Genomic DNA, 9,837 nt, shown 5'->3' on the forward strand with positions numbered 1-9,837 from the left:
TGGGGGGTAGAGCTTAGGATGAGTGAAAGGTGTGGGTGGTGTGTGTGCACGCGCCGAAAAATTGGCTAATTAACTAATTATCCAATTATCTAATTCAATTAATGCTCCGGCTGGGATATATTAGATTTGACAAGGAAATTCAACTCATTTCCTTGGCAGAGAATAGTCAAAAACAGCAGTGAGCAATGGCTACAACAGCCTACGAGAAAGATGAGGAGAGACTGTAAGAGTGGAGTGACAGTGACCCACAAAGACCGTGCTGTACCCGGGCCCGTGCGTGGTCCTGGCACTTTTCCTGCATTCTGATTTTCTGTTCAGAAGTCACTATGTGGCCAAATCTCTGGGTCTGGCTAAACGGTGTTTAGTGCAGAACTGATGTGATGGTCACTCGGAATCGCCCAGAGCAGGAGCCAGCTTGCAACTCTGGTGAAACTCAAGTGACACCAGCTGAGGCACACGCTCCAGATAACACACTGTGGGTGTGCCAGGGTCAGGGGCAAATGGTCAGGGCTTACCTTCTCCTGGTTTGAGGCCCGGTTTGGCAACAACACAACATTCCAGTGCAGGATCAGTGCCAAAGGGAAGGGCTGCACAGATGCCCTGAGCCCCAGTCTCTGCATCAGCAGCAGTGGGTGGGTGGACCTCACCTACTTCCAGATTCAAATCCATTTGTTTGTCACTCCTGCTAGTTTATAGGCTCTGAAAGCTCATTTCAGCTGTTGAGTGACAGCACTAGCTGGTCCGTGGATTTAAGGAAGCAGACAGTCTTTGGGAATGTGTGCTGCCATTTGAGACTTGTCCAACAAAAGGGGCACAGGAGGAGGACAGGTGTTAGGGACCGAGTCCGGAGAGCTGGCCGCATAAACGACACGTACACCGATACGATTAAGCATCCTTCTCCCCTTATTGTTCAACTATGCCAACTTATATCTACTTTTGCAAAGATTCATGCCCAGTCCCTCTAGATGGCCTCTAATCAGAGGGGGAGCCAGGCAGCTGTATACCTTGCCAAGGACTCTCAGGGCTGCCTGCAGTCAGGGGCCTGTTCAGGGGCTTTTCCTCAGGAACCCTGCATTGTCCAATCTTTCCAGGGGTATCATCTGCCCTTGTTCCATAAGGAATCCCTCTACAGACAGGAGTTGTCACCTGCCCCGTGCTCATGGGCTGCAGGGCTCCTGCACTGAGGAGGAAATGGAAACGGGAAAGAGGGAAATGCAACCGGATGGGACGCATCTCTGGCACCACACCTCCTCTTGTTCCTGCTGTCCTGGAAAGTCCCAAGTAAATCCAGTCCCTCAGACCTTGCCTCCCTGAACGCCAGGAGAGCCGGTGTTTTACCCAGATCCCAGTGCCCTGCACGGCTGCGCTGACACGAGCGCAGGCCGATCGCTCCGCCCAGCACCATCCCTCATTTGCCTCCCACGGCTCCCCAAGCGGCCCCAAACCACCCCAGCGTGTCTGTGCCGGGGCCAGGGCCTGCCCCGAGCCCGACCAGAGGCTGTCACCCAGCCCTGCACCAGCTCCCACCCCCGGGTGAGCCGGGAATGCACTGAGAGCTCGGCTCCCCGGGCTCCCCAGCACCCAAACCGGTCCTCACACACACAAAAATGCCCAACCTGCCCCTCTGGGCACAGCCAAACACCACAATTCCATCATCCCCAAGGAACTCTGGCACTTGCCTCTTCACCTCTGCCCATTTCCAGTAGCCGGGGCTAGGACCGGCCCGTCAGAAAGAGCATTCCCTAGGCAGTTCATCCCAGCCCAGAGGAGAAGAGGAGCCTGTCCCTGACCCACACCATGGGCAGGACAAGGGGGGCCCTAGCTGGCTTTGCCTACTCCAACACCAAAGCTCTTGGTCCCAAAGATGGGGCGAGTTCAGTGGTTTTTTCCTGTCCTGAAAGAGAGCAGAAAAGGGAAGTTAATCCCACTGTGGAATCCAAGACTCCTGCATTTCGTATTTCTGCTCTGATTGCTCACCGTGCAGTTTTAGCCATGGAAAAAAAAAGGAGAATGACACCATATCAAATAAAAAGTGCTCTTTTCCAGCATTTTTATTCCAGGTATTAAAAGGATGCTCACTTCTCTTCTAGCATTGTTTCCCTCATTTTAGGAGAACCGTTTTCATCCCAGACCCCACTCGTCAGTTGTTCGATCCTCTGGCACTGGATTTGGACAAAGGAAGGGACGCACCTGGACCGCAGGACTGCTCCCCGGGCTCCCCGGCATTGCCGCTCCTGGCGAAGAAGGGCGGAAGTCACCGGGACCGCACCAATGTGGCTATTCGACCTTCTCAAGATGGCGGCCGGAAGGACCCCGCTCCGTCTATTCGACTGCCTGAATGCTCCCGCCTGCCCCAGGCGCCGCTGACCCCACAGTCGGTGTCCGCATAGCGGGAAACGCCTCAGAAAATTGCGTGCAAGCGCTGGGCTGGCGTCGGCGTCGGCGTTGCGTTCAGGCAGCCGAATAGACGCAGCTTGGGGGGGGCCTTCCCTGCCGCCATATTGAGAAGGTCAGAAAAACAGCATAAACGACCGCCATCTTTAGTGTGGCGGTGATGCAACTTCCGCCCTCCGCCGCCATCTTAGGTGCTGGCAGAAGCCACTTCCGGTCCAGCCGCCATCTTTAGTGTGGCGGTGACGCAACTTCCGCCCTTCGTCGCCATCTTGGGTGCTGGCAAAAGCCACTTCCGGTCCAGCCGCCATCTTTAGTGTGGTACGCTTAGGGCCCCCGCCGCCCCTCACAAGGGCTTCTGTCTATTCGGCTGCCTGAATCCGGCCCGGACTCCGACGCCGGCCCCGCGCTTTCCGCGCGATTTTCCGCGGTGCTTCCCGGTGCGAGGACACGGCTGGTGGGGTCAGCGGCGCCGGAGGCGGGCGACTGCTCCGCGACCGGCGGCAGGCATCGGCAGGGGACACCTCTCAAAGGGGCCTATTGCGTCTGCCATCTTGAGTGTGGCGGAAGTGTAAACCACCCTCTGCAAGGTCCTGGCAGGTTCTAATAAAAACGTCACTTACCGCCGTCCCGAGAGTGCCGAACTGCGCCTTCCTTTCCGAGCCGCCCCCTTGACAGCGGCACGCGGGCGGCTCGATTCCGACCGCGCCCGCCCGGTGCTCCCCGCCCGGGTCGCGCTGCGACCGCGCCTCTGCTGCCCGGCAAAACCGGCCCCGCCGGGCCGCCCCCCGCCCTGTCATTCCTCGCGGTCGCCGCCCCGCACGGCGCCCGCTCCTTTCCATAGCTGTGGCCCCGCTCACGCACGGCCGTGTCCCTCGGCGCTCCGAACCGCCCTTCGCCCCTCCCCTCTGCTGACAGACCCAGCCCCGCTCGCTCCCGCTCCTTGCCCTTGCCACGCTCGGCAGCCACCGAGGCCGCCGCCCTCTCGGCTCAGCCGGCACCGGGCGGCAGCAGCGCCGCCCAGCTCAGCCCGGGGCAGGGACAGCAGAGGGAAAAGCCGGCTCTGGGCGCTCTGCAGCTCCTGCAGCCCGAGCGTCTCGGCTCCTGGGGCCAGGCACTTGCTTCCTTCCTTCCTACAGAAAAACGCCGGCTCGTTATTCTCAAAACTTGCTGATCTCTATTCCCAGCTTCTTATATTCCTGTATGCGACAGAGTAGAGAGAGAGGGCTGGCTCATTTCAAAATGAATTTACATCTAAATCAGTAGCATTTGCCTATAGATGTAAAAATGAAGAACTTAACAAGTTTTAGTATTCTGCACACGTCCCTCCCTGGGAGGAATGGTAAAAAGTTAAAAACAAATGAAATTTAAAAAGTAGAAAGTTAGAAACAAAGTTACAACAACAGAAATTTATAAACAAACAAAGAGGTAAAATACAAGAAACAAACAAATTTCCAAAGGTAGAAAGTTAAAAACAAACAAAGTTAGAAACAAAAAAAAAATTAGAAGCAAAATTAGAAAGGTAGAAATTTAGAAACAAAGTCAGAGAGGCAAGTGTTGAGCCTTTGACAGGGTACCACCCTTCCTTCTCGGACCAGGGTGAAAGAGCAGAGGAGGCTGCTGTTCTGCTGAGTTCTTTATTTCACGGTCTCACAGCTGTCTTGAAGGCAGAGTTCGAATGGGGTTACATGATAAAGCCAAGCAGCAGCAGCAGGCAAAACCAGCTTCTTCTATATGCTCCATACACTATATTTTTTCTTACAGAAGTGTGGATTCTATTTGTTAATTGACCAGTAAGATTAACACACAATTCTAGTTTTCTTTTTCTTAACCCCTACCTGGTCTAATTCTAACACTCGTAAGCCTCATGTTACATCTGTATTACACAGATTTGCATATGCAGTTTCTATCAGCTCTTACCATGTGAACACTCCATCTAAAAAATGTGAACAGTCTAATTTTATCTAGATTTTGTCTAAAGTAAAGAATTCTGTGAAAAGGTAACACTGCTGCAGCAAAAGCTGTGTTTAAGATCTCTGCTACAGCTTTTTCATGTTTAAGGCACTTAGCATCTATTTCTACTAAAAGTTAAAAATCTGTATTTCTATTTCATTTTGGTGTGGCTTCGTGGATGTCAGCTTGTCCAAAGGTTTTAATTCAAACCTAATGTTTTGGCTTCCCTCTGGGCCTGAGGCCAGAGGAGCCTTCACTCTAACAAGAAGGTTAAAAAGGTAAAAGTTAGAAAGTAAAAAACAAATTTAAAAAGGCACAAAGTTAGAAATGTAGAGTGTTAGAAACAAACAAAGTTAGAAAGGTAAAAATGGGGAGAAAAACAAAGGTATAAAGTTTCAAAGTTACAGACAAACAAAGGCAGAAAGGGACAAATCTAGAAAGTTAGAAACAAACAAAGGTAGAAAGTTAGAAAGGTAGCAACAAAAATGGTAGGAATGTAGAAAGATAGAAACAAGCAAAAGTAGAGAGTTAGAAATGTATAAAGTCAGAAAAGTAGAAACAAAGATAGAAAGTCAGAGATGTAGAAAGTTAGAAACTTGAAATGAACAAAGGTAAAAAGAGAGAAAACTTACAAAGGTGGTACAAAGTCATAAAAGTAGAAACAAAAAAGGTAGAAAGGCAGAAGGTCAGAAGGGTAGAAATGAACAAATGTAGAAAGGTAGAAACACAGAAATGAACAAAGGTAGAAATGTAGAAAGTTAGAAATGAAGATGGAAAGATAAAAAGTTCAAATGGTAGAAACAAACAAACATGTCAAGTTAGAAATTTAGAAAGGTAGAAAGCAACAAAGGTAGAAAAATAGAAAGGTAGAAATGAACAAAGGGAGGAAGTTGGAGAGGCAGAAAGTGCAGAGGCTGGCAGCAGCCATTCCAGCCTTACCGAGAGCCCTGAGTGGGAGAGCAACTTGTTCCATTGATCTTCACTTTGCTAAGCGCCTTCTGCTCTCTCGGGAAAGATGCAGAGCAGGCAAATGGCTACAGGTAGAAGCACCAGGTGTGACTGTTCTTCCTTCACCTCCCAGAAAGCTGGGGGGTTTCATGTCTGAGTCAGTGGCCTAGAAGGGGCAGAAAGTCTGCCCTGACCAGTCTGTGGGCATGGAGCTGTTTTGTCTTTCCCTGTGCCCATTGCCAAAACTCTCTTAAAACTTTCCCAAAATAGAAACACAGAAATACTGGGGCTTGTGTAATAAAGAGAGATCCTGCCTGAAGAAAGAGTGGTCTCTGTTTGGCTTTTTCCAAGCTGCTACAGAAATAAACAAAGGTAGAAAGGTAAAAATGAACAAAGGAAGGAAGGTGAAAAAGGTAGTTCAAAATCTGTTTATGGTCCTATGAAAAAGAAAGTTGCTTTGAGCTGAAAACCTAAGGAGGCTTTAGGCCCCTCCCTGCAGGCACAAATTCCCTCTCTCTGCTTCTTCTTTTTCTGGGGCTGCATTTTGGAGCAGCCCAAGCTCAGGGATCAATCAGGGAATAAAGAGGATTTTTTCCCTTCACCTCTGCTTCCCCAATCTCCTGTGGCCAGGGACATTTAACAGCCCCAATTTAAAGAGCTCTGACCTGCAGACAGCAGGAAAAAGCTGCTTTTTCCTCTGCTGATCCTCAGATGTGTTTTCAGTCCCTGCTAGGCGACTCCCTAATTCCAGCCCTGTAACAAAAGGCCCATTTTAAACCCAATATTCCTATTTCAGGCAGAGCTGGGGGGATTTTGCTGAGTTTGAAGTTCCTGGAAGCCTTTGGCACTTTGCTTTCAGTGATCCTGGATCCAACCCAGCATGAGCTGCCCCAGATCTGGGGCAAGGTGGAAAGAAGGGAGCAGATTAAGACCCTAATCTTGATTCCATCACGGATTTTTTCATCACCAGTCCTGGTGAATCACTTTCACTTTTATTATTCCTCCTGTCCCATTCTCCATCTGGGAGATAAGATCTTCTTCCCTGGGCTTTTTTTAAAATTTAAGGTAGATTGCACTGACACCTTCTGAGGGAGGATGGATTGACAGCTGAATGGATTTTAGTAGAGGAAACAGCTTTAAAAAGCCAGAAAAAATCTGTTTATGGCCCCATGAAAAAGAAAGTTGCTTTGAGCTGAAAACCTAAGGAGGCTTTAGGCTCTGTACAGTCCTGAATTAATGAGAGTTTCTGTTCTATTCCTAATTTTCAAAGCTTTTGCTTTTAAAGACAAAGTCCATATTAATGTTTTGTTCCAGCCATTACCTGGCCTCGAAATCTGGGACCTCAGCCGTGCTGTTCCCTAATCCCAGGGATTACCCAGCCCTTCTTTCCCTTGCATCCTAAATACCACACAAAAAAAGGGCCGAAGGGCTCATTTCAATTTTATCTTCAGTGGTTTTATCTCAAAACTTCCTCGAGTGTTCCTCTGTTTCTCTTTGAATCCAGGGGCGAGGGGAGCAACTCCTTTGGAGCTGTGATTTTCCCAGATTTCCCAGGCTTTACGGGAAGGGGAGGAACCCAAGGTCGTTTCCCTCAGTCAGGAATTTTGCTGTGGGAATTCAGCTGCTCTCCAGGCAGTTCTTCTGTCAAACCATTAATCAGCTCGGAAAAGTTGATTAATCCACGTAGGGGCTGTGGAGAGAAGGATACAAAGGAACTTTTCCATGATTTTGGGGCTTGAAGAGGGACTGAATTTCCCTCGAAGCTGGGAAGGGCCTGAGGATGATAAAGCAAAGGAGCAGCTTCATCTCTCCCTGGCAGAGAGCTCTGGGCTCCATTATGGATACAAATCAATCCCAGCAGGATTTCAAAGGGTTTCTTTAGGATGTCAGGTCCCTCTTTATCAGATCCCTGCTGGGATTCAGGGCCTGCCTGGTCACGGGGTACTTTGATAAGGGCTGGATTTAAATCCCAGATCTGAGAGCAGACATGAAAGTTCCTTGGGTTTCTAAGGGTTGAAAAGCTTGAGCTGGATTCGCTGCAGAGCTTAAAAATCAGGATAAGAGAGAGCAAGGAGTGGCCAGCAGGCTCAGGCTCCTGATCACGCCCCTGGGACCCATGGGATCCATAGGATCCGTGGCCTCTGGCACGCTGCTCCAGCACCCTGCAGGGTGACTGACAGCCGGGCAGGGGAAGGAGCCACCAGCAGCTCTGCGATGTGCACCATCATTCACCTTGCACGTGGCCTAAACAGCCACCAAGCACCGATGGACTGACTGAGCCGAAAATATCGGAGAGATCTCAGTTTGCACTCCAAATTCCCTGCAGCCTGTTCCCTTCCTGATCCATCCCTTGAAGCAGCAAGAGTGGAATTCCTTCCGTGGTTGCTCTTTCCCTCCTGTTTTCCACTCAACAAGAAAAAGCAGCCACGTGAACAGGAGTAAAAGCCCCAAACCCACAAAAAAGCACACATTCTCAGCATCACTAATCCCTGCCAAATTGCCAGGAGCCTTCCAAAACTACATCCAAGCTTGGAAACAGGGATCCAGTTGTTTGTTTAAGCAGCTATTGATCCAATCTCTTCCAGCTAATTAAACTATTCACTATTTAAACTAATTAAACTGCTCATCCTGCTCCTGGCAGCCAGAGGCAAAGCAGAAATCGTGTCTAGATTAAATGGTGATGGTGAATGTGCCTATCCCAGTCCTTGGAGAGGTTGGAATTGCATCCCTGTTCCTCTGCTCTCTTTTCCTTCCTTTTTCCTGCAGTGATTCCCACCCGGATTCCTCAGCTCCAGCTCTCTGAGCAGCCTCACGGGGAGCATTTCATCCCCTTGGAGCCAACTCCATTTGTTGCATCCTTCATGCCTCAACCACCCCTAAAAGCAGGGAAGTGCTGATGGGCAGTGCAGCTGCTTCCACTTGGGAATGTTTCCAGTGGAACAGGGAGGGAATTCTGAGAAGCTTCCACCCACTGCACGTTATTGCTGGATAAAAGGTGAGGCAGCAAAGGATCAACAAAGGGAGATTTCAGCAAGACAAAGTCCAGACAAAGAGGCTGCAAGCATGGCTGGGGCTGCTAAACTGGGAAAACTGCAAGGTCAGGCTGTGGGAACATGGATTATACTCAGGTCTGGAACCGGTGTTGGGAAGAGAGGGAGAAGGAGAAGGAGAAGGAGAAGGAGAAGGAGAAGGAGAAGGAGAAGGAGAAGGAGAAGGAGAAGGAGAAGGAGGAGAAGGAGAAGGAGAAGGAGAAGGAGGAGAAAGGGCCCAAAGTAACTGCACAGCGAATTTCCTTACCATGAGCCAGGCTCATTCCCTGAGCTGACCGATATCTCTGAGCTCCCCTTCATGGCACAGCCCTGCCAGTAAAGAACAGAAGTTCCTGCCGCTCCCACTGGAATTCTGTAGCGTGCCTGGCATTCCATACGTTCTGCTGCCTGAGAATTCCTGCAGCCGTCCTTGGGAAGAGCAGTTCACTGCCACAGGAGGAACAAGAGGAAAGCAGTTGCCATTCTCGGGTTCTGTGCTCTGTAAAAAGTAAAACCAGATAAAGATCAAAGCTCCATAAAGCTGGAACCATCTCCAACCTCGGGACAGCCCTTCTGTGGGAAAAGCGTGGATGGGCAATTAGGAAGGAGATCATCATGCACACGGGCAAGGGGAGGGGGAATTAAATTCTGCTGCTTTCCGATTGAGGCCTGCTTCAATTTGCAGCCTTTATAATATCAGTTTAATGGGACTTTTTGTGCTTTAAAGAGGTTTTTATTAGCTGGGGGTTGTCCCTGCCCGGACTGAGGCACAGCACAATGAGTCTCCTGCCTCCTGAAGCCGTGTCGTTATCCCAGCATCTGAAATTAAAAACCAGCACTCTGGGAAACCTCTCTACTCTGAGGAGAAGTGTGAGGAGTGTTTGGGTCTGTGGAGAGCCTGGAACAGCTCTGAGAGACACCAAACATCCTGTGGATCCCAATGAACAGCAAAACATTCCAGCAGCTCCTTCCAACACCGCCCTTGTAGGGAACTCTGTCACCCCAGTGGGTATTTGTGGGAGTAAGGAAGAAATCCCACTGATGACCTCAGTGTGATCACCTCTGGTTCGTCTGGGGATAAATCTCCTTTATCCTTCTGGGAGAATAAAGGAATCCAATGCTGCCTTAATCCCCTGCTCCTCGGAGTCTGGATTTCCAGAATCCATCTCCTGGCCCAGCATGGGAAGGGTTGTCCAGTGCTGGAACAGCTGCCCAGGGCAGTGGTGGAGTCACCAACCCTGGAAGTGCTCATAAAATACATGGATATGGCACTTGAGTGTTCATAAAATACACGGGTAAATATATGGGTAAACACACGGATAAATGTATATGGATAATCCATGGATAAATATGTATGGATAAATACATGGCACTTGAGGTCATGGGTTGATGTGACCATGGTGGTGGTTGATGTTTGGACTTGATGATGCTAAAGGCCTTTGCCAGCCTCAACAACCCCAGGATTCCATGATTTTCTGCCTTTTTCTCCTGCTCTGGGGCTGAGAAACTCCTTGAG

The 9,837-nt window shown here is 49.7% G+C and overlaps 1 long non-coding RNA gene across 1 annotated transcript; it reads right to left on the bottom strand.

Annotated features, from left to right (window-relative positions):
- Nucleotides 1–885: 885 nt before the first annotated feature.
- On the bottom strand, nucleotides 886–9,528 carry LOC121662767. Its single transcript, XR_006015401.1, has 3 exons — nucleotides 9,382–9,528; nucleotides 8,590–8,820; nucleotides 886–1,894 (listed from the first exon to the last, which is right to left on the bottom strand). It is a non-coding gene; the product is annotated as an uncharacterized LOC121662767 (long non-coding RNA).
- Between the last annotated feature and the right edge of the window lie 309 nt (nucleotides 9,529–9,837).

Source organism: Corvus kubaryi, unplaced genomic scaffold (genome assembly GCF_017639235.1).
Source record: "Corvus kubaryi isolate FWS band 111438036 unplaced genomic scaffold, C.kubaryi_AGA036_p1.0 37262, whole genome shotgun sequence".
Classification (NCBI taxonomy): Eukaryota; Metazoa; Chordata; class Aves; order Passeriformes; family Corvidae; genus Corvus; species Corvus kubaryi.